Source organism: Ursus arctos, unplaced genomic scaffold (genome assembly GCF_023065955.2).
Source record: "Ursus arctos isolate Adak ecotype North America unplaced genomic scaffold, UrsArc2.0 scaffold_13, whole genome shotgun sequence".
Classification (NCBI taxonomy): Eukaryota; Metazoa; Chordata; class Mammalia; order Carnivora; family Ursidae; genus Ursus; species Ursus arctos.
The window spans coordinates 27509508-27535242 of record NW_026622797.1 but is presented as its reverse complement, the minus strand read 5'-3'; the positions used below and the strand labels follow the sequence as shown (position 1 = coordinate 27535242).

Here is a 25735-nt window from a genome sequence, read left to right as displayed (position 1 = left end):
ATAATCATTGGCACTTTAATCTGTTTGTAAATGTGATACAAAATTGAGTGGAAACTGGAACCTATCATCTTACCTTCACTAAATCTAGTCCTTCACCTGACTTTCTTGTTTTCATAAATGATCTGACCCCTGCAGAAACCTAGGTTCAAAACTGTTCCCTCTAACTGTCCAGTTCCAATTGGTTCTAAGTCTATAGTATAGACTAAGAGTACCAGAGCATTGTTGCAGTGCTGAGATTTTCACATTCCTAAGTCCTACCTCTCTGTTACTGAACTGTGTGAACCTGGGCAAATGATTTCACCTCTCTGTACGCCTGTTTCTTCTTCTATAAAAAGAGAATGCCAATAGTACCTTCACAAAAGGTGAAGATTAAATGAGATAACACCCCCCAAAAAAAGTGCCTAGAAAAGAACCTAAGCCCTACTACCTTCTGAGTAAATGTTGACTATTATAACTATTGGTACTGCTGCTATTTCCTCAATAAGTACCTCACACTCATCACCAGCTTTCCCTTCAGTTTCACGGCCCTTGGCCAAACTTCATGATTTGTCTATCATCTCTCAATAGCTTCCAACTCCAGTACTCTCTCTATGCCTCATCTTTCCACTCTCTGATTTAGGTCAATAACATCAAAAGGAAAATCAGAACATGTCTCCGCCCTCTTTAGACTCCTCAGTGCTTCTCCATTGTCTGCAGAGAAAATCCAAATTCTTTTATCTTGCATTCAAAGCTCTTCATACTCTGGAACTAGCTCACTTTTTCCTGTCTTATTTTTCATTGTTGCCCCATAAACACTTACATTCGAGCCAGGCAGGACAAGCATCCCACAGTTTCACCCTTGCTTTCTGTTCATTGTTGCCAGTGCCTAAAATGACTTCCCTACATGTTCTCAACTTCTGCCATTCCTTAAGGCCCCACTCATATGCCACTCCCTGCACAAAAGCCTTCCTGAGGTTACTGAGGGAGAGAGTGTCTTCTCTTCTCAAACAAATCACTTTGTTATAATTAATGTACATTTTCCTCCTTCTTTCTTGGATTTTCAGCTTTTTGAGAGCCCAGAGAACATTCTATTTTCTTTGTGTTCTTCCTAGCATCTTTCACATGTCAACCACTCAATGTACTTTGATACGTGAAAAAAGGGAAATTATCAGAAAGAACAACATAGCTTACAATTTGCCATTAAATGCATGAATGAACATTTTTTTCTAGGCACAGATTACTCAAAAACATGAATTTTGGTTATTTCTTTTAATGGAACCATTTTTAAGTTTATATTCTGGCAGAGGATCAGGATTAATCATTATAGCTTTTAAAGTAAAAGAAACGAATACACGAGTAAACTTCAGAACTATTAAAAAGGTATGAAGTATGTGCAAAACTAATATGAGACAGTTCTCTCTTCATACAGAGAAGTTGAAATGTACTGATAATTATAAAATTTGAGAGCAAATGCATACAAATTATGAATGCTTTTATATACTTTTAAAATAATTACTCTGTTCATGCATTTTGGAACATTTTATATCAATTAAAGTTTCAAAAGTTGTTTTTTTTTTTTTGACAGATAACAGTCTGTATATTCCTCAATGTAATTTCAAAAATAGAATACGGAAGGTGTGTGTTTACCCGGTCCTACAAATGAGCTTTTGAGGGGATGGAGCTGAATGGAGGATGTTATTCCCACGTCCTCTGCTCTTTGCCTGGAAAACAGTTTCTTTTTTTTTTCTTTTTCTCTTTCTTTTTTTTTTTTAAACAAGTCTGGTTAACTGGACAGCAAAGCATTGACTTTTGCATCTGACTAATTTCTAAAAGAGAAACATTAGAAGCTTTCTTGTAGAAAGACCAAAAGCTCCAAGTTATTTTTTCAACTCACAGAAGCAACATGAAGAAGTTGTGTGTTCTTTTCTACTATCTGATTTTTCTCACTCTTTAATTATCAATATACTTCAGGGTACATAGTAGATTCATATCACCATATCAAAAAGAGTAAGCAAAGTTCAAAGTACTTGTGATTTAATACAATGCCCTAGCCTACATCTGTACACAGTGTAGACAGTCTTTCTTTTTCTATTTATCTCTCTCTGCCTTTCCATAAATTTCTCTTCAGAATTGACTTCAGTGTCTGAAATGCTAAGAGACCACCCAAGAGGAGAACTTTGTATCTTTACACTTACTTAAATTTCTTCAAACTACAACATTATTAGAGATCCTTCCTTCAGAGTACTTCTTCGCACCTAAAAAATCCACTAGGCATGGTATGTTGCAGATTTTAAACCAAGCCCCTGTTCTGAGCATTGTGTTACTTCCTCAACTCTCCCACGGTGCTGGGGGAGTACTAAAGAAGAGCCTGTAGGTCATGGTCCTTATCATTACCAACAAGATAAAACTTAAAAGTTGGCCTTGTATGCAATTGGAAGGCATAGTTGACAAAGACAAAACAAGATTTAGTTGTGTATGTCCTTAAAACTGAGTCGAAAGAGCCAGGCTTACTGCAGAAAAGTAAAATCCCTAGAGAGGAAAGGACAAATTTCAAGAGAGATTGAGTAGCAGTTGCATGTATTTGGTAGTAGAAATTGAAAGGTAGAAAACCAGAAAATTGTGAAATAAAATTGAGGTGAGAGATAAATATAAATAAATGTAAGGTAACATAATGATAAATGTAATAAATGTGATGAAATAAATGTAAATCTTTAGTCAAGGTATTGAAAAGGCAAATTAAATAACCAAGAGTATTAAGACATATATAATGCAATAATTAGAACTTTTCCCATTGCATCCTCAGATGTTCCTTCCTTCTAGAATTAAAGCTGAGGCACAAGATTCTTTTCTTTCGTCCTTCTGAATCTCTTTTTGGATGGCACCCAAATATCTCACACAAATCTCTACAGCCTTGATGAGAACTTCTGAAAACTAAAAGGCATATTTGTTTAGAGGATCTGTGACAAAAATACACTGAAAAAAGTTGATAGATTTTGCTGGAGAAAATTATTTAGAAAGAGAAGAGAAAGGGACAAGTAAGGAGTCAACCGTGGAATACCAAGGGGAAGGAAGTGAGGTGAGGTCACTACAAAGAAACTAGATTCAAGTAAAAGAAGTGTAATCAAAAACACATAAGAAATGAAGAGGAAACAGTCACTGTTGAAAATAATTGTAACAGAGATCTCAAATGTCCACGCTCAAATGCACAATAAAATATAGCCTGTTTCTCTTTGCCAACTAATCAAACTTCCTCTTTAGACCACCCTAATGGGATAAGAAAATTTATACTTGCTAATTATCATGGCGGAGGTCAATCTTTTCCAGATTAAATTACTTCTTTTGGATAAACACTTCCCCCCCCACCCCTTGCTCCTCTCCAAGGTGATTCTGGGTGAACATGTGCCTTGGGTTCCCACACACCCCTGAATGTGCCTACTGCACACAGTGCAAAATGCCAGCCTGAGATGCGGGGTCCAAGGCAAGTTCATCTGGCCACTGGCTTCTACCTTTTACTCTCTTCCTCACAATTCTCTAGGGTGTCAGGTGTAGATGGCCTTACCTTGTACCATATTCTCCTTCCCAGGAGAAAGCCTCAATGCGGAAGGGGCAAGAAACCATACCTGCAAGCCTAACTCTCAATGTTAATGGGATCTAATGAAAGAATGTAGAGAGTCCCTTTATCTCTCCACAAAGACCAGTTTTCAAGTGTATTGTTCTGCTGCAAATTCCCACACAAAACCCAACAAACAAACCAAAACAACAAGAACAAAAACGCAAAGCGAACGAATAAAAACCCCTCTCACTCTGAAGGTCAAATGATGAATATTGACACCCTCTTCAAAAAATATTATCTCCATTACACACTGATTGAGCTACCCTGCTGGGCCCTATACTTGAGTATTGCATGCTGGATATTATTTATTTTGATTACATTCCCATGCATATGCTGAACCCAATTATTGTACCCTCTTACCTCCCTCTCTCTTTCTGTTAAAATATACACATGCATTTCAGTAACCATCTCAGGACTTTGACACTGAAAAGTTCAACTGAATGACTGGAATGCATAGAACATGATGTGTACAAGTCACACCTTTCTGGCTGGTTTCCACATCAGAAGCTGAGGTTTTATATCTAATACATATTGGAATTGTCATCATAAACATATGTGCATTATACTCTGGTCAAGTCTGATACATTCTCATTGCTTGAATGTGCTCAATGGAAATTTCTGAGAGTTGTTCTCCTTTCTGTGCACTCTGTCTCCTAGAAAAAGGGTGGGAGACACCAGGAGAAGTGAGAGCGATCAACAATAAGGCTGCCAGCACTGTAATAGGGATCACTGTTTTTTTCTAGCATTGTAACAGGAATCATTATTACATCTTCCATGGTAGCTAATATGAAGAAACTGCTGCCTCCCTCCCTATTCTTCTCTCTATAACTCTTTCAAGGTTTGGGTACACCTATCTTTTTGCCCTCATTTTCTCCTTTGAATATTAGTTGAGTCACATAGTGCTTTTCTTGGGTCAATCCCTAATTCTGCAGTAAAACAGAAGAAAAGATTTCCTTGTCAATTAAATTGATATATAAAATCAAGAGTTATGAATTCACCAAATTTCATAAACTCTAAAGCAATTTCTACCCTCTTTAGTCCTAAATGTCATATTGTTTGATTTGGTGATAAATGCATTGTAGAACGTGAATAGACAAAATTGAACTAAAAAGTTTTTGTTTTGAAAAAATTTTTTGGATATCCCAACCCTCCAAAAATATTTAGAAACGCTCTAGGAGGTCACAGAATGGAAAATGTTTTAATGGTACATATAAATAGTTAGCATCTTCTACTACACAATAAGTATCAGTTGAAAAAGGACTTATTCCCAACTTAGAAATAGAAGAAATTGAGGCCTACGTTTGCTGGTTATTTATTCAAGATATTCAGAAAGGGAAATAATTCAAATTTCTAGGTTTTTCTTGCAAAGCAATTCAATTAAAGAATTATGTTTTGAGCATCTACTCAGTGTATAGCAGTGTGCTATATGCCAGGGGGAAAAGCAGAAGGAAAAGAGCTTGTGACCTGTTAGAAGAGACAGACATATAAACAACTCACTGATATCAAGACAGAAGGGCATATGTCTCAAGATTCAGTAGAACTAATACTCTGTCAGAATATTGAAGAAAGACAAAGACTGCTTATTTAACCTAATTTATTTATTGATTATCATGGGCCAAGTATTGTCTTGATTCCTTAGAAAATAAAAATTTGTGAATCAGGAAAGTTGAGGTGGATGGATAATAGATACATAGATATATAGATAGAGCAAACAAGCAAGGGAGTGAGAGAGCTCGGCAAATAACATATGCTACGCTAGAGGTACAAACACAAAGTCTATACCGCCACACAAGAGAGTGATTAATTCTGTGGGTATGATGGGTGTTAAAGAGTTTTCAGAGGGGAGGTGATTTTTGAGGTACCATGCAAAGTAAGTTGCATTCCTCCAAATGAAGAAGAGATAGAGGACATTGCAGGAAGAAGAAACAGCAGGACCAAATGCAAGAAATTCTAGGGAATGCCAAAATCCTAAGATAGGAAATATATCAGGAGGAGGGCTAAAGATGAGACTAGAGAGGTAGTCTGGGGGTCAGATCACCCAGGGCCTCCTCTGCCTTTCTAAGGAGTATATCCTCCAGATACTGAGAAGGGTTCAAATAATTTTAGTAGGAAGTGACATGATAAATTTTACATTTTAGAAGGATCGCCCTAAAGGTGGAGATTTAGACTTGGGGTAAGGATACTAATGAATTTCTAACCATCAATGTGGTGTTCATCGACCATACTTAGTAAATATCAAGAATTTCAAAATGATAAATACTTTCCCTTTAACTTACAAACCAACTTTCGCAAGTGCTATAGTATTTCATACAGAACCACAAGAAATAATACATAAATCATCAAGTCAAAGTCCTTTAACACTTGATACCAACCTGCCCTGAAAGATTTATGTTCCTCGTGTTCTTCCATCCAGACCTCCCATTCCATCCATGCTCATCACTTCCCCAAATTCAAGACCTGATGCAACTTATCCTCACAGTTTCAAAACAGTCTATCCCTCCTACTTTGCCAAGTTATATTTCTTCCTGTCTTCAGGTTTCCATGTTTTTTAAGCAATTATTTCAAGGTTAGGTGCCACAGAATGGATGAGAAAACATCTAAGAAAAACACTATTTTTGTAATGTGATTTTATAGTTTATAATGTATGAGTTAGATAAAACCACGTACTCAAATACAAACCAAGTATGTGGGGTGCCTGGGTGGCTCCATTTATTAAATTTCCAACCCTTGATTTCAGCTCAGGTCATGATCTCAGGGTCATAAGATACAGCCCCACGTTGGGCTCTGTGCTGGGCATGGAGCCTGCTCAAGATTCTCTCTCTCCCTCTCTCTCCTTCTGCCTCTCCCCCCCCTTCCACCCTCATACCTGCTTTCTCTCTCTCTCAAAAAAACAAACAAACAAACAAACAAAACCAAGTGTGGTAGATACTCCATGGGGATTCACTGAGGACTCATTTTTAACTCACCCTTCTCTAGAGGAACCCAGGAAGGCTTAGAGTGACTGGTCATGACAGCTATGTCTTTAAGATCATTAAGATCTCAACGGGATGTGACAAAGTGATCTTTCTGGTGAAGGAATTAACATGAATGTAGGTACAAAGGCAGAAAAGCAAAAGAAATGATTGGGAAATGGAGATTAGTCAAGTTAGCTTGGTATGCTGTCTGGAGTAAAAAAAAATAGTGGGAAACAGAATTAATGGGACTGGTTGCATATGGACAAGAACCCTTAACTTTTGTAGAACCATTGAAAAATTTTAAGTGAAAGAGTGGAGAAATCTTAACATTTTATAATGGAAAGTGCCTTTAAGATCATCTAAACAACTGCATTTTTTTTAGATGAGAAAACTGAGACCCCACAGAGGTTAAACAACATACTTGCCAATTCTAGGTCCCTCGATGCCACCATGCTGTTGATTCAATCATGCTGCCTGTCATGGTCAAACTCCAAAAATGCCTCTCCACATGATAAACTCTCTAAATCTCATTTACTGCCCTTTTCGCTCCCCAGCACTAACATCTCTGTGATTGCGTTATAAATGTGGTGTCTGTCTTACACAAGCAAGAAGTGTCTGCATACCCGTAAATGCATACATGTATGTGTATACATGCATTTTTCTTGTTCCCAAACTTAGATTATAGATTGTTCTGGGCAAGTCCCAAGCCCTCTCTGTGAATTTCCCCATCTGGAGTGCCTGCAATGTACTAAATGGGTAGCTGTTCGCCAGAAAAGAATACCAGATGAAGGATTTAAACAGGACTGTGAGGTTAAAGAGAGTTATATATGAGATAAATATTGATGGTAGCTGCTATAACCATCATCAATGAAATGAAATGTTACTGCCATCCTGTGTAATAGTTCTGTTTCTTTCTGCATTGTTGTCTGGAGGTAGAGTTTCAGGAGGGTGGGCCAGACAGGGCCAGTGCATGTGACGGTTGAAAGCTTGGGTCTATGGTACACTTGCCCATAAACCACTGAGGATGAACCCCTCAACCTCTCAGGCTCTCTTTGCAAACAGTGCTGAGCTCAGAAAGCACATTGAAGATTTGGCAACATTTAGGCAAGATTTTACAAAACTCATCCCCAGCCACTTTTTTTTTCTTTCCTGTTTCTGTAAGGTGTTTGTATTCCTAAAAGAAAAGTGTAACCGTTGGTGGCCGGTTTTCCTCCTTTTTACTCTGAAACTATATCCTCTCCTCTCAAAAGCCTTCTTCACTGCCTGCATTATGCCGTTCACAGCCTGCCTGCTTATTACCACCCAAATAAGGTAATAGTCAGAAATACAATTCAAGTGGCTTCTTCTTTTTAATGAACAATAGACCTGTTCCATTAAAAATAAGACCCTACTCTGAACCATTGCAGAAACGTTTTTTGATGTTGGAAAGAAACGTCAGTGACTGTGAAGGCGTGGGGGTATTGGGGGCTGACAGAGTTTTCTGATGTTGTTCTTAATTATTTTTACTTCATGCCTCCTGTACCTCTTGTCTAGCTGAGGCAGAAACGGTGAAATGCCATAAAATAACCCTCTCTCGAAGTATATTTGGCCTGACAGGAAACAGGAAATACCAGAAAAGATCACAAGAAAAGCTGTAATCATAAGATTTCTAGCCTAATTCTTTTGACGTCAGCAGTTTAGATAAGTCAGATAAGCAATCGCAAGCATCCGCGAGCTCCGGAGTGCCAATCCAAATACCCGAAGTGCATCTTCAGCCCCTTTGAACTTGCACATTGTTGTTTTGCCCCTGCCCTTCTCTCTTCCCCGCAAGAAGCATATCCTGAAATTGTGAATTATGAATTTAGTGTCAACAGTAAGGTATTCGGAGACATTACACAGAGCCTCTAAATTGTTCTGAGAGTGAATTCAGCTGGCTTCGTGCATGATAAACTCTGGATGAAGCTGACCGTTGATAAGACACAAGAAAACTAACTCTGGCTTGTCTCAAAAGGAGTTTGCTTCCTAGAGTTAACTTTGCCAATCTTGACAACTAAGCGATAGCTATGATTTGTCTCTGAGAATACACGAAGCGCTACGTTACCAACTCCAGAATATGCTAAAGTAGTCATTAACTCCAACCGTCATTATTATCAACTTTCCTTGGCCACCACCACTGCCCATCATAACTCCATTGCCCACCATAACAAACTTTGTACGGGTTGGTTAGATATAAAGGACATGGGGCATACACTTCCCTCTGAGAAGTTTTCATAACTTCAGAATCGGAACTATAGAATTTGACCTTTAGATAATAGGCACATGGATAGGCTGTTCAGAGGATGGTGGAAGAGATTAAATCAGTATTACATTACACATAAATTTTTTTAAAAAATCTTTTTGAGAGTAAGAACTTATTTATACAGCATCTACCTGTTTCCAAAAAGATTTGTATGCCTATAAAAAGTCGCAACAAAACATAAGAATACAAAGACATAAAACCATTCTCTCAAAATGAAAGACAAAAACTTCATAGTAAAGTAGGAGGGAAGGAGAATAATTACGTAAAGTAACAGAGCAAAACTGAGATCTAAACTTTCCAGCAGACAGGGCAAAGAGGGGAAACAATTATAGCACTCATGATCTCCAGGAAAATTCCCTGGGGGGAAAACCATTTTTCCCCGGCTCTCTTATCATGTTGATGATAATGATGATATGATGATATAATATGATATTTATAATGGAGGATGATAATGGTTAGATGATATGGTATGATACGGATGACATGGTATAATGATGGAGGTGTCCTTCCAAGGACTCTAAGCAGATAGGAAGAGGTGTGCCATCTACTGCAGTTTTACAGACAGTGAAAGATGACTCCATAGAGACCATTTAATTGGGAGCCAAAGGTGAGGTGGCCCCAGATTGTGGCTTCGGAGTAGTCTAACATAATGAGGAGTCAAGAATGTGTACACAATCGCAGAGAGTGAGGATGGGAGAGTCTAGCCTCGTGAGGGAAGTGTAAGCCTCAGCTCTTGTGAATGTAGAAAGTTAGGCCACAGGCCCCTGGAACATGGAGCTCACACAGTTCTACTCATTTCGTAATGGGCATACCTACTCTTATAATCTTTAAAATGGGAATAGAAAAATTAAGAAACAAATGCCTCCACTTAGATGGTAGAAATATTTTTATATTTGCCCTTGATTGTGCCAGTCATTTTGTTCTTTTTTTTTTTTTTTCAGACTAGTCATTTTGTTCTGTACACATTGACAAGTGTCTCAGTTAGCTCATGGGGCTTTTCCTGTTTGTTTGTTTGTTTGTTTGTTTTTACCTGCTATTCTATCTTCAGTAATACAGCTAAGCCCTTTCCTTCACCTCTGTTCCCTCAGTGTATGAACACATGTAGGCACTCAAAAAAATGCATGTTGATTAACTGTTCAGAATAAATATCTGAACATATTTTCATTTTATTTGAACCCATCTCCCGCATTCCGCCTAACATGCTACTCAGTGAACATCCTCTATAATATTTCCCAAGGATTCAGAAAATTGGGAAGAATGTATGTGTTTATAATAAAAGATAAATATTATATTTAAGAAAACTCAGTAAGTATGAAAACAAGTAGATTTCTTCCTATTTAGTACAAAAGCGATGAGAAGCTGGGTGTTAAGTATATTGAGAGCTGCAGTCAGACATCTTTTCCGAGACTGCTTCCAAATAAACCTACCAAGGAGGTTTGCAGGGGCGGGGGAGGCACTAAAGGAAGCAGATTAATGTCAGAAAAAAACGGGCCCTTGCTTTGTCTGAGTATCATACACGGGACAATGATTTTGCAAAATAAGTAGGGAAAACAGTGGAAGACTAAAAGATGAGAGGAGACACATTTGGGCAGAGTACCACCTGCTTTCTTCAAAGAACAATGGAGTGTAGAAAGGAAAGAGGACACCTAACCCAGATAATGCCAAAGGTGGCCCAGAGAGTCAAAGGAGGAGGTATCTGGACATACTAGGAAGACTTCTTACATACTGTATCTTCTAGCTTCTTAGAGCTGAGCTGCTCTTCCTTACAGCTCACCAAGGTTAAGGTGAGTTTTTGACTATCAAAAGTTGCTATACATTTATATCACCAATCTTGGTCACACTAACCAAATTGAACAACCTTATCCTTACATTGGAAACCAAGCATGAATTAAGATGTGTGTGAACACAGGCATGCTGTATACTGGCTACCGTAAAATTACTTTGAATCAGGTTCATATGCTTTAAAGGCTTCTGGGGCCACCCTAGAGGTTACTGAGTTCTTTCTAGGGTCGTTGTTAATTGCAGTTGCCCTGCAAAGCTGAAAAGTTAAAGGATATACAGAACCGCTCTTCCTAGAAAGCCTTCAATTCTCAGCTCTTTGGGAAATATCGTATCCATTTTTATAAATTTTGTGGTTCTGATTTATCTTCTTTTTTAGATCTTATGAAAAATTAATAACCTCCTACTTTCCTACACCCTCCTCTTTTAGCCCTATCACTAGAGATACTTCTCTTTAATTCAGAATTATTATGGTTAGGCTTTAAAGTCAGACTTTGCATCTTTACTAAACTCTTTGGTGCTCAGTTTTCTCATCTGTAATATGGAAACTGCATTATGGTACTACTTTGAGGATTAAGACAGATAATCCACCTAGCATGCTGCTAGTGCTAATGATCATTATCCCACACTTCTTTCTTTCTTTCTTTTTTCTTTCTTTCTTTCTTTCTTTCTTTCTTTCTTTCTCTTTCTCTTTTCTTTTCTTTTCTCTTCTTTTCATTTCCTTTTTTTAGTATTCCATGATTCATTATTTGTGTGTAACACCCAGGGCTCATTACAACACGTGCCTTCCTTAATACCCATCCCAGGCTACTCCATCCCCCTCCCCCCTGAAACCCTCAGATTGTTTCCCGGTGTCCATAGTCTCTCATGGTTCATCTCCCCCTATGATTCCCCCCTTCAGTTTTCCCTTCCTTCTCCTAATATCCTCCGTGCTATTCCTTATGTTCCACATATGAGTGAAAGCATATGATAATTGTCTTTCCCTGCTTGACTTATTTCACTTAGCATAATCCCCTCCAGTTCCATCCATGTCAATGAAGATGATGGTATTCATCCTTTCTGATGGCTGAATAATATTCCATTGTATATATGGACCACTTCTTCTTCATCCATTCATCTGTTGAAGGGCATCTCGGCTCCTTCCACAGTTTGGCTATTGTGGACATTGCGGGGTGTATGTGCTTCTTCTTTTCACTACCTCTGTATATTTGGGGTAAATACCCAGTAGTGCAATTGCTGGGTCATAGGGTAGCACTATTTTTAATTTTTTGAGGAACCTCCATACTGTCTTCCAAAGTGGCTGTACCAATGTGCATTCCCACCAACAGTGTAAGAGGGTTCTCCTTTCTCCACATCCTCTCCAACATTTGTTGTTTCCTGCCTTGTTAATTTTTGCCATTCCTAAAATTTGTATGGAACTAGAAAAGACCCCGAATCACCAAGGAAATGTTGAAAAAGAAAAACAAACCTGGGGGCATCACGTTGCCTGATTTCAAGCTATATTACAAAGCTATGATCACCAGCACAGCTGGTATTGGCACAAAAACAGACACATAGATCAATGGAACAGAATAGAGTCTCCAGAAATGTACCCTCAACTCTATGGTCAACTAATCTTCAACAAAATCAGGAAAAAATATCCAATGGAAAAAAGACAGTCTCTTCAATAAATGGTGCTGGGAAAATTGGATAGCTATATACAGAAGAATGAAACTCGGTCATTCTTTTATACCGTACACAAAGATAAACTCTAAATGGATGAAAGACCTTGATATGAGACAGGAATCCATCAAAATCATAGAGGAGAACATAGGCAGTAACCTCTTCAACATCGGCCACAGCAACTTTTTTCATGACACGTCTCCAAAGGCAAAGGAAACAAAAGCAAAAATGAACTTTTGGGACTTCATCAAGATGAAAAGCTTCTGCACATCAAAAGAAACAGTCAACAAAGCTAACAGGCAACCCACAGAATGGGAGAAGATATTCGCAAATGACATTACAGATAAAGGGCTCATATCCAAGATCTATAAAGAACTTCTCAAACTCAACACCAAAAAACAAATAATCAAGTCAAAAAATGGGCAGAAGACATGAACAGACATTTCTCCAAAGAAGAAATACAAAAGGCTAACAGACACATGAAAAAATATTCACCATCATTAGCCATCAGGGAAATTCGAATTGTCCTACACTTTTCTTATTTCTAATAATTACCAGAAAAAAAATTAAGTTGCCTTTTTAGCTTATCCTTGAATAGCAGGGAGCATTTATTCAATTCACATTCCTTCATCTAAGTTTCGTTACTCTGAGTCATAAATAAAGTGAGGAGAAAAGTCATAGAACAGAATTTTGACTTATTTACATGTTCAATTCCAGTGATACAATCTTGAAAGTATTCTTTACTTCTAATTTGTAATCCAACTTTTACCGATTACACATCAGTACGTACAGTGAAAACCTAATACCTCTAATTGTACAATTGCCAAAATGTTCAAATTGGTTTGGGCTGGAGGTACAGAGTTGAAGTTTTGGTTGAGTCAAAGTACATGCAAAAGTAATTTCTAAAAGGATGTTGAATTTGCTGGTATTTTTGTCAACTAAATCCTTTGTTAAAATAAGTTAAAATATGAGAGGCTTGTATTCTCATTTTTGAGAAGTCAATTGTTTATGGTATGAATGACCACCTAATGTCAAAAACCTAGCTAATCACCAGGAGTTTTGTGATTTGAATCCAGTCTCTAGATTTCCATTTTGCTGGGATGATATCTGCTTAGAATTTGTAATGCAGAAAGCCAATTCATAACATGTTGCCATTAGAATTCTAGCCACAGCTTTTTAGGAATCAAGATTGATCACTCTTGACAAGCAGCAGACCTTTCCAAAACACCACAGGGAGAGAAGCTTCTTAGAAACCAGGGGTTTTGTAAAGAGGTCAGCATAATAGCTTATTTCCTAATGAAACTGGCAGGAGCTAATGTCTTCTACTTATGATTAAGAAAACCATTAGTTTTCCTCATGAGATTTCAAAGTTTGGATGACCTTTGATTGGAGACAAAGGACAACCTGAAAACATATAACAACTGTTCATCCCAAAATGGCCAAAGAAAACTGAAATTATTCAGAACTACCAGCCTGTTCATTGAACAAAGGCCATCTCACCTCCAAGGTCTATTTCCTGGGAACTCAGCAGCAAGGTAGAAATAACAGTCAAAAGGAATTAAGAAAAAGACTATCTGGTTAATTGCTTTTAAAGGAATAGAACTAGTCAAAATTATCCCACTTTGGAATGTACTATCCATTAGCAGTCCTGATATATGATATTCCAGTGTTATAAGCAATTCAGGAGGTTTATAAGCACTTCACTTCTTATCAACTCGGGTGTTGGTTGGTGACCTCTTATGCTAAACAACATGTAGATTTGGGAAAGAAGAAAGGGAGGGAACGTGGATGGGGGTAGGTGGCATTTTACAGATTTCGGAAAAGATGTACCATACCATGTCCATTTACTTTATGTGCTACTAGACCTCAAAGGAATTCCTTTGAAGACACTGATTTGAAAGAAGAAAAGTGATTTATATAAGGAATAGTCTAATAGAACATAAGGCTTGTAAGTTTTGTCATGAAAACATCAGAAATAGGATTGGAAATCAGCAACCTAAATACACACAATCCACTTTTCTGATGCATGAATTATGAGCGAGCTACTCCAAGCAGTTGTTCAGAGTGAGCAGTGCCGACATGTCAAGTTGACCTGTGCTTTGGACCAACGGTGGTCTAATAGCAATTTTACAGGGTACAAGTTAAAAGTGACTCGTTTCCGAGGGCAGAGAGAAGGCGGAAGAATTAATGCAGACTCCATCCTTGGCTCCAATCTCTCATTAGTTCCTCAATGCCATTATACAGAATTAATCAATCCCTGGACATAGAATCAAAAGACACCTTCCTACTTGCTATGCAGACGTAAACTTTCCCCTCTCTGCACCAGAGCCAGTCAAAGTGCAAGCCCTGCAGATCTGAGTCGTGGTGGAGCCATGACGGGAGGGCACAGTCACTTGAAACAGAGCCCATGTTTGATTTAAGCTCAGAACGACAACTTTGGCAAGAGCAGGTGATGACTTTGCTTCATTTGAGCAGGAAAAGCCTAGACGCGAGGCATAAATTTCTAAGTTTTAATTATGCAAACTCCAAGAACATAGTGGCTGTTTGAATACTATCCTCAAGTCCACTTGATTAATCTTCCCAAAATCATGCCATTCGGTTTTCAAGACTATTTCGCATTCAAGGTTTTATCTCTCACCTCCTCCTAGTTGAAATAAATGAACTGCTTCCATATACAAGAGGCTAATAATCCTACATTTTAATTAAGGAAATAGTGATGTTGATAATAGGAGCATCAGACATCACTCTACAGAAAGTGTTCGCCATAAATTAACCATTCCATCCACCAGAACTCAGACTTCTGCCAAGGTTAGAGAGGGTTATGAAGAAATACAAATTACCAGCCCCTCCTCGTCAAAATTTACAATCCAGTTTGGAATCAAAGAATCAAGCAGGAAAATTACCCAACCGTCCAAAACCTTATATTCTGATGTCAAATATTAGCTGAAAAGTTAGAATACCTCTGAATCAAAATAGATAATTATTTTAAATCTAGTTGATAAAAATAAATATCCAATATATCCTCCCACCCCCTTTTTAAGCTAATTACTATTTGCAGAGCTTTTTTCCTGGATAAGGATTATCTCTAAATCTGGGTCATAATCCCAGACCTTCAACTTGTCCCTGACTTTGATGGAGGAAAGGACTGATTCTTTTGCTTCCATTTTATTTGTGTAATTTTTCCCCTGCTCTCTGTCCTTTGCCCTATCTTCTTTACTGCCCACTTTAAGAAAACTTAATATGTTAAAATTCATATTTATAAGTAAATAGCCAAATTAGAATAGATATTTAGATATCAGCTTTATAGAAGAAGCATGTAAACAAGAACCTAAATCATCTTATTAGCAGAATAAGAAATGCAAGAAATCAGAAAAAAGTACAAAGTATAAGAAAATCTAAGTTGTGGTAATAAAAGCAAATTTATTGAAAAAATTTAGAGTGCACAAGGAGTTTTGAGACTCATATTACTTCTTTTAATCCTCTTAACAACTCAGTGAGGTAAATAGGTACAGAATTATTACTCCACTTCACAAATGGGAAACTGAGGCTCAGGTTGTGTAAGAGACTTGTCCCAGAACAGAGCTAAAAAAAAAGATTAGATAAAAAGGCTTTAGCTATGAAAAAAAAACAAACCTAAAATGTCATTGGACAGCTGAATGGATAAAGAAAATGAAATACAGGTAGATGATGGATAGATAGAAAAATGAAAAAATATGTATAATGGAAATTATATGTATGTGATGGAAATTGCATATATATAAAATGGAAATTATTCAGCCCTTAAAAAAAAAAAACAAAGCCTGACATTTGCAACATGGATCAATCAACCTGGAGGACAGTATGCCAAATGAAATAAGGAAGACACAAAAAGGAAATACTGCATGAATTCACTTATATGTAGAATCTAAAACAGTCAGATGCATAGAAGCATAGAGTAAGATGTTGGTTGCCAAGAGCTAAGGGAGGAGAAAAATGGGGTGATGTTGGTCAAGGGGTACAAAGTATCATTTGTGCAAGATAAATAGAGAAGATTTCATGTCCAGTGTGGTGACAGCAGTTGTATCGTATATTTGTAATTTGTTAAGAGAATAGATCTTAAATTAAATCTTAACACACACATACACACACACACACACACACACTGTGGTAACTGCATAGAGATAATGGATATGTTATTTATCTTGACTGTGATAATCATTTCACATTGTATATATACATATATCCAAACATCAGCTGTACATCTTAAATATACAATGTTTATGTGTCAATGAAATCTCAATAAAGCTCTTTTAAAAATTAAAAATAATAACAAATGAGAAGGCTTTGTGCAATACCTGCCACTGAGTATGTGCTCAGTAAAGTCTGAGTTGTATTACTATGAAACAGAGCTGGAATAGCAATCCTCTGCTTCCGATGACAAGTCTAGGGTTCTTTTTACTTTATATATATCCCTTGATACAAATCACTTCTTTAAAAAAAGAAGTCCTTTGAATTATTTTGGATGCCCTTTCAGGTCGGCCCTGGGTACTCCGCAACTCCACGTACCTGGACCCAAGGCTTCCTTCAGCCAGTACGTGCAACTCTGCCTCCCCGGCAGGAGGATATTCATTCTATTTCCTAGAACAGTGTGCTGTGCCTGGCAGCTGCCATATAATAGATGCACAGTAATGATTTCTTGACTGTGTGAATATACACAAATGAGACAAATGCTATGATGTTGACTGCCACCCTCTGTTTGATTTTACTCTTAAATAAATTCAGCTATTAGCTAGTAGTGTAACAAACAGCTTTATTTTTGAATGAATCAGCATTAGTGCTAACAGCACTATTTACAGGAGAGTCTACTCAGAGATTATAAAAAATTCTACACTAATTCAAGGGTAGTTATTCTGGGTAGGAAGCTCTGAGACTAGTTTGGGATCAGAAATTCTTGAGCAATTAACCTAACCTTAATGAGTCATCCTCCTTTCTCCCTCCCTCCTGTAAGAAAAAAAGATAGCGTTACCTGCCAAATCTGAAAGTCAAAGAGATATAAAATTTGGAGGACAGCACCTCTCAATGCTTTTAGTTACTTAGCACTACCCCACACAGGACATATGAAATGTGCCCAAACTCAATCACCCATAGGGTAAAATCCACCAAAACCATTCATCAAACATTAAATGAGTACTAATCCAGGCTGGGCATTGCACCAGGGCCAGGGGGGTACAAAGATGACTACGACTAATATACTACAGGACCGTGATTGAGACAGCAGCTCAATAAACAGACCAGAATCCTGGTCTGTTGCTTTCTAGGTATGTGATTCTTGGCAAACTAACCTCTCAGACCTCAGTCTTCTCATTTGTAAGTGAGCACTGTTTCTGCTAACATCGTCAAACCTCAAACATGGGATATTAGCGTTATTGTACCGGCCCTCAAGATGCTCACAATCAAAAGACAAAAAATGGAAACAATGAAATATTGTATGGTGCTTGCTATGATAGAGTGGGGCAGAACTCTGTGAGAGCACTGAGGACTGGAGACCTAACCCCTCAGTGCTAAGGGTGTATCGTGGTTAGGAACTGAATGGTGTTCTAATGCTTTCTTGATGATCCTCACAACATCCTCATGAGTTAAGTCCTATTACAGTTGTCCCCCAACACTTGTCCATGGGGGATGCATTCCAAGAGCCCCAGTAGATGTCTGAAATCACAGATGGTACTGAACCTATATACACTGTGCTTTGGCCTGTACATACGTACCTATGATAAGTTTAATTTATAAATTAGACACAGTAAGAGATTAACAGCAATAATAAAAAAGAACAATTATAACAATGTACTGTAATAAAAGTTATATGAGTGTGGTCTCTCTCAAAATATCTTATCGTACTGTATTCACCCTTCTTCTTGTGATGACATGAGATGATAAAATGCCTATGGGATGAAATGAAGTGGGGCGAATGGTGTAGGTACTGTGTGACATAGTATTAGGCTACTATAGACCTTCTGACTGCATCAGAAGAAGGATCGCCTGCTTCCTGACCATGGATAACTGAAACCATAGAAAGTAAAGAAATAAATAAGGGGGACTATTGTATCCTATTTTGTGGATACAAGAACTAAGGCACTGAGAGGTTAGGGTAGTTGTCTAAAGCCACACAGCTAGAAAAGCAGAATTTGAACTCACATGGGGGATCTCCAGATCACACCCTATTAGTCAAGATGGCACACAGCCTCTTTTCATGGAGGTTTTTCACATTAAAGAATCACCAAGTAAACAAAATAGAAGAAGTCTATTTCAGGCCTAAGAACAGCAGCTCTGGGGTCTTGAAAGATTCCCTTCCCTCCTGCCATCCCTCCCTCTCCACCTCTAATGCCCATTTAGGCTCTGACCCAACCTAACATCCAAATCCCTCTCTAGAATGGGTCTGAAGTTGTGTCCACGGTCTCAGGTTGACCTGAAGGCTGAGTTGTCCTAGGAATGCACCTAGAATCTATCGTTGATTCTAAGCCATCTTGGTGAGGAGGAGGAATGGGGAAGAGAGGCAAGGGAGCAGAGACTGATCACCCTGACCTGAGTTTGGATTAAATTTTCTTCTGTTGTTTTAGATTCTCAAGACCTTAGTAGGGTCAAATTGAGGTAGGTTGAGAGACAATAAAAAAGAGTGAAAAAAACCTATAATAGGGTCTTTGTTATGGCCTTGGGCAGGTTTTCTGTAAAAATAACACGAATACTAATTACCCTGACTACAAAAAAGAGGTTCTAGAAGGGACAGTATATGTGAAGGTGAATTTCAAGTGAATACAGGGAAATAATAATGCAAGGACTTACAGGATTGTCACCAGTAGCCTAAAGAGTAAGCAGAGTTGAGCTAACGTCACATGATCCACCCAGGGGCACATGGAGAATCTGGCTCTCTAATTGATAAAGCTCATAGATGCCACTTTAAAACCATAATTGGATATTTTGAGATTAAAAAATAAACCAACAAAATCTCACAAAATCAAAGCAGTTATATATATACCCATCACTATTTCCTATCCATATCCTCCCTCCTGTTTCTTCCACCACCCTGGGAAGGCACGACCTCCCTATTTCAGACGTAGGCCACTGTAATAGACTCCTGAGTTCCCTGTTGTCAACATTTCCTAAAGGCGAATCTGTTCTAACACAATTTACTCTTTCCAAAGCATAGCTCTGCTTTTGCCATTGTCCTCAAAATCTTCCAGTGTCTCCCCACGAATCTGGCATCCAAGACAAACCATGAGCCGACCCCACTCTTTAGTTTCCACTTCTCTACCTCACTTTCTACATGCCAACAAAACTGGACAGCCTGTGTTTCTCTTACTCACTGTTATTTCCCGCCTCTGAACATTTACTCAAATTTGTCCCCCGTGGACATTCATGTCTCATCCCCAACCCTCTAATTTCCAAATTCCCTTATCCTTCAAGGATCCACTCAATTACCACCCTCATGTAGCCTTCCCTGATATCTCAGTAATAAACACCTCTGCACCTATAACCCATAGCATCTTTTTTGCCTTCTAGATAATGCTATAGTTACTATAGTATATTTCATATGTCCTGGCTACATAATACATTTCCCTCCGACATGCATTTGCCAAGGGCAAGACAGGTACTTATTAAAGTGCATTTAATTGATTAATATGTAATACAATGTGTGAAATATCATCTGGTTTGGATTCTATTAACATGTGAGAAACTATGAAAATATTCACAACTCCTTAATTCACAACTCCATTCATCTTTTTACTCTGGGATTCTTTTTAGTGTGCAGCAGAAGACTATTAGTAGCGAAAATTGTTCTGAAAGTGCAGCTGTATTAACATTGCTGCTGTAAAGAAAAGCACAAACAGGTCAAACAAATGCTTTGAAAGAAGAGAAACAAGCCAAATTATAATTACTTTCTGTCTGTGCATGAGGAGCCAAAAATCACCGAACAATAGGCAAAAAAAAAAAAAAAAAAAAAAAAAAAAAAAAAAAACCACTTCAGCTTTCTATCTCATAAATGCAAAAGCTACCCACCTGCTTCTCTGTTGGTGGGGAGTTCATTGAATAAGAGGCTGGGGACAAGGGGCTCAAAATGGAGGAATCAACAACAAACCACCTCTTCCCTTAAATGTGGGTCTTTAATGGAGACGGTTCTCCTCTTGAAACTATGAGGGTCTCAGGCTAAGTCCTGTCTGGTTTACTTGCCTGGTCCCAACTCATTTCTCAACTGTCTCATGTAATTATCTCCACTTCATATCTGGAAACTTCACCAAGAATTTTATAATCCAGGTAAGACAATCAGCTCCATTCATCTCCTTTCCTTCTAAAAAAGAGTCAATTCCCATGGCCCATAAAGCATTGTTTTCATTGTCTTTAGCTGAATTATTACTTTTTTTCATCTTTTCCTGATGGCTCTAATAGATTAGGTCCTAAGTACATACTCATATCGTACCCGTCATTCTCCTTCATGACACTTGCCATTGTATGTCTAATTTCTACCTTCCCCCTGAATACTACAAGCCTCTTCCAAGCAGAAACAGTACTGTCACTTATGCCTGGCACATGGTAGATGCTCAACAAATATTTGTTTTGAATAAGTGGTAAACAAATGCAAGTAACAGAGAATCCAATGGCTTGTGAGTTTATGAGAATGGCATGTGTTTGTGTGTAAGGATATGCATACCTCACGCTTACAGACAACCCATAGCCCAAGTATCACAAAGCACAATTTCACACATGCCTAGAAGCAAGTGAAGGAGACACCTCCTTGGACTCATCTGGGGACAGGAGAATTTGACAGCAGCTACCTGGGAACGCTGCCCAAACCTGGGCTTGTAGGGTGTTCTCAGTTTACTTTGAGGACGTCATATCATCATGCGACTAACCATTTCTCTGACGCCAGTATTTATAAATAAGCTTATCAAATTAAACATCTGCTTCACAAAACTACCTTTGAGGCTGTCACAGGAATACAACAGTTTGAAAAACTGAAATTGTCATCCCTTTTCTCTCATATGAGAAGTCATGCTAAAAGTTATAAGTGTCGGCTAATTTAAGAAGAGACCTTGGGCTTGATCTGATTATTTTGTGGGTCCGTTGCATCTTCTGTAGCCAACAGTGGCAATCTTCAACAAGCATCCAGTTTACTCTCAGGGCTTCAGGAACGTTGCTCTTTTAACTCTAGTTTAGGGAACATTTCAGGATCCTGTTCCGAATCTTCCCACCCCTTCCACACATCCTGAGGCCTTACGGGTTGCCTTCCAGAAGGACCAAACTAAACCCAAACGGCAAACGGGATTCAGGGTACACAAATGTATGGTAAATAACATTATTAAGTTATACAATGCAGTGTACCTGATTTGGTTGAATGATGTTTATGTGATGTTTTTATCCAAATAGTTTGTTCTGGATTTAAAAAAAATCTGATTAGGCATAGCTTTCAGAAAGATCAGTTTTCTAGAGTAGCAACTGTCATCAAACAGTTAATATTTCAGATTCAAGTACTAAGTTATGTTCTTTTTTTATCAGTTCTTAGTAATATTATGAAAATAGTATTTCCCCTGTGATTTTCAGAGTTCTAACTAGTGGTTTCAATCAGGTCATCAATTTCACACATCACTGCCACAGGGCTTCCTCAAAGCTTCTCACATTCCAACGTCCCCATAAAAGTTTCTCTTTCCCTTTTTTTTTTTTAAGTCTCATCCAAGCATGTCCACATGGAGCTCTTACCTTATTTTTAGTCAGTCTTACTTAGTCACAATCCAGAAGGAAGTGCCTGCAAGGCAACATAGCCATTCCCCCATCCCCATTGCACAGAGGCTGAGTACCATGCCGGGAATTTTAACCTGGCTCCTCCAGGGTGTCTTGATGAGCTCTAAGAGCAGAGGTACAGCCTGGATTCCTTGTTTGCTCTTCAGGTTTGATTGGTCCTTCTGGAAGGCACCTGTGTGATCAGAGTACATGGGATTATTCTGAACTCAGTCCATAACAGAAAGGAAACCTTGTGGATACTCATTTGCAAAGCCACCATTTTCTTATTGGAGCGTCCATAAATTGTGAGAAATGCAAAGCCCTCAGAGAGTGTGACTGTTTGGACAAATCTGTGGAATAATCATGGCCTGGGCTGCAGACAGAACAGCTGTTCAGCTCTCTCACTGTGCAGATGCAAACCAATTATAGGAACAGACATCTAACGTAAAGGGTTTTAAAAAAAAAATTGTCAGGTATGCAGTATATTCCGTCACATAAAGTACCAAGATAAATATTCTTTAAAAAGGAAAAAAAAAGAAGTGACACGGCATCACTTAGCAACCGAAGCAGAAGAGATGGGGAGATAGAGCAAGAATCTCAAGACAGAGAAATATGAATTCCTGTTGCATCTTTGTCGATGATTCCCTGAGTCCTCCTCTGGACAACCACTTCTGATCTCTGTAGGAATTCCTTTACATGATGAAAATAATATATCTTTCTCCCTTATGCACAGAATCATTCTAGATAATACAGATGAGGTATACATATAAAATTTTTCATCTTAAAAAATTTTCAGTAGTAACAGTTCACCTTTTTTCCTCCAGACTAAATGATCCCAGCGCTAAATGAGACCACATGAAGGTCATTCCCATTTCTAAATGCTAGCCGTATACCTCTGTTGTTTTCCACCACACCCGGCCCCCAACTAGGCTACACACTCTGTGAAGAGGGGCACACCCGACACTGAGCGTTAATATTTGTGATTGAAGTGAATGACTTGAAAAGTGAACAGTACTTAAATTATAAAACCTAAAACTCTATAGGACATTCTAATTAAGACTTGAAGAGCAGTATGTAAGGATTTCAATGCACCAAGCATAACTAGAATTAAGGTGTTTTACTTCTTTGGTTGTTTGTTTTCTTTGTTTTCCATTTCAACTATTGTCGATGTGACTTTGAGCAGGATTTCATGTTGATACAGATGTGGCTTCACATCTAAGCAAGGAAGGTGTTTTTCAAGTTTCTGGAAGTGAGCTGCCCAGTATTTCCCACACATCGGGGCCCTGTTTTTTCAACACCTTGTGGATCACTAATTGGAGTTTGCATAATCTACCACCAAATTGCAAGCATTCCTTTGAAATGAGTGCAGCACACACTTCCCTTTCAGAGTCAATGAAAAGAGAAGGTCAGGAAGAGGAAAAGCAGCAAACAATGATCTCTTAATTAATTTAGAAGTGAGTTTCTGGTTCTTGACTCCCTTCAGGAGAAGAAAAAATGGAAATGCAATCTGAAAAGAAAGTTTGTGGTTTATGTTTTAATCCTAAAAACAGTTCAATGGCTAGCTGCCCACATCGCATTACTCCACATAGCAAAGGAAAAACAATTTTGAAATGACTTGAAAATGTACTATGAAACTTTAAAGGCAGGGAAGCTGGAAGCTGGAAGCCGTAAGCAGATAGGAACAAATCATGAGAGAGAAAATGCTCTGTGCATGCAGGGAAATAGCCTTTAAACCATTTGAAAGACTGTGTGTGACGGCACATGCATGTGTAAAGTATGGACATGTGAGGTCATGTTAGATTGCACCCATGGAATAATTAGAAAATAATCAGCAGTGAATGTGTCCTCAGACAGAAAGTCATGATTTTTTCCTCAACTTCAGTTCTTGAAATAGTACAGTTTAAAACTGTCTCAGAAATGCAAGACTGTTATTCAAAAAGCTGTATAAATGTGCAGAATTTCAAAGGCATTCAAGAAAGCAACTATTAATATACTATCTTAAATGGTTTAAATTAATATCGAGCCAATTAAAATAAACTGGGTCTTTTCAATGAATCATTTCTAGCATTTTTGAAAATTCAGTTTTTAAATATACAATTATAAAATGTGAAAAATGATCTTAAATTTGTGTTTGTTTCTTTGTTTTTATTACTGTGTTATAAGATCATGAAATCTTCATCAGGAAATAACTCAGAGATGAATTGCCTTGGTAAAAATATCGCAAAAATAAGTGTTAAAAAATAAATTCAGGATCGTAAATATAACGCTAACAGATTCAGTTAGAGGTAGCATATCTTTTTCTCTATTATCTGGCTACCAGTCAATTGATAGATCATCTATCTCCACTCTGAATCGACATTAAAAAAAAAGTGTTATTCAAACAACAAACTTAAGCTAGAATGAACACAAAAGACTTCAAAATGTACAGAATATTAAACTGATAAATAGCAAAAATGAGAAATCCCCCCAGTGCTCAGCTCTTTCTGAGCATGCACATTACGTTACAGGCAATGAAGCTCTCAGTTGAATACACTGCACTGTATTTTAAAGGACCAAAGCCTAAAAAAGCAAAAGCAAGATTTAAAAACAACTTTAAGAAACAGCTACTTAACTCAAAAACAGTGGATAACATATCATTTCGATGTGACACACAGAAGAGTTCAGTTAGAAATGGGTTGAGTCTTTAAATTTTAATTAACAGGAGAAAAAGTCCATCACATTTGAATTCATTTGAATTAGAATCAGTAAATTAAGGCAAATTATTTATTTCACAATGACATTCAGGTAAGATATTCATTAAGCTCTATGAACACCCACTCAATATATTTTTCACATTTTAGATGATTTCATTAATATGAGATTCTCAAATCATTAATATTGGCATAATCAAGTGTCATGAATAATATTCAAAGAAAAAAATTTCGGTGTACTCTTACTTATTCTTTTTTAAAAGTTCAGTAACTGATCCAGATGGGATAGCATTATAGACATTTCATTTACCCCTAAATCATTAATTAAAAAAAATACTGTAATTTTTATATACCTTAAATTACTAACACGCATACCCTCTCTCCCACTCCCCCTCTCTCTGATTATTTAGAATGTCATTTTTTTGCCTTTTTCTAAAAATTTGCAAAACATTGACTTTTTATTATCATCAAACTAAAATACTATGATGGATTGATATTCCAACATGATCATATTACTCGAACACTTACAATTTGAATCCAAAAATCTAAAGTCAGTAGAAAACAAGTTCTTTGGGCTTACATAGGAATCAAACCCAAACTCTTGCCCAAACGAACAATTGAAATTCCTGTTGAGGTTTGAAAAAGTCTCCACAACCCCCTCAAGTGTCCTACTTTTCATGCAGCTCAGCACTTCCCAACCGAGCCAGAATGAGGAGCCTTGAGATCCCTGTGGTCGGCCGTTTCCCAAGTATTCCAAACCCACGCCTGGACCAAGAAGCTCCAGGAATCTCATCAGAAGTTTTGACCCCAGGAGGTTTCTAACTATATTTCCAAACCAGAGAGGTTTGGAAAAGATCTCATTGAACCTTCGACCCACTCATGACTTGCCCATCGGTATTTCGGTTTTAGGATCTCACCTAGGAGTACTGACTACTTTCACTATAGCTGCATAGTTAATGTGCCATTTGCACTGGAGAAAACTTGGCTGGAGGCAGTCAACATGGTTCCATTTAACAACCTAATAAATATATTG

At 37.9% G+C, this 25735-nt stretch overlaps 1 protein-coding gene and 1 long non-coding RNA gene across 3 annotated transcripts in view; both read left to right on the top strand.

Moving 5' to 3' along the window:
- Nucleotides 1-24117, top strand: part of LOC130543532 (uncharacterized) — a 28873-nt gene extending 4756 nt beyond the window's left edge. The window contains exon 2 of the long non-coding RNA XR_008958938.1: nt 2783-24117. This is a non-coding gene — a long non-coding RNA (uncharacterized LOC130543532). The remainder of the gene's footprint in view (nt 1-2782) is intronic.
- Nucleotides 1-25735, top strand: part of PDE7B (phosphodiesterase 7B) — a 314282-nt gene that overhangs the window by 177623 nt on the left and 110924 nt on the right. The window lies entirely within an intron of this gene.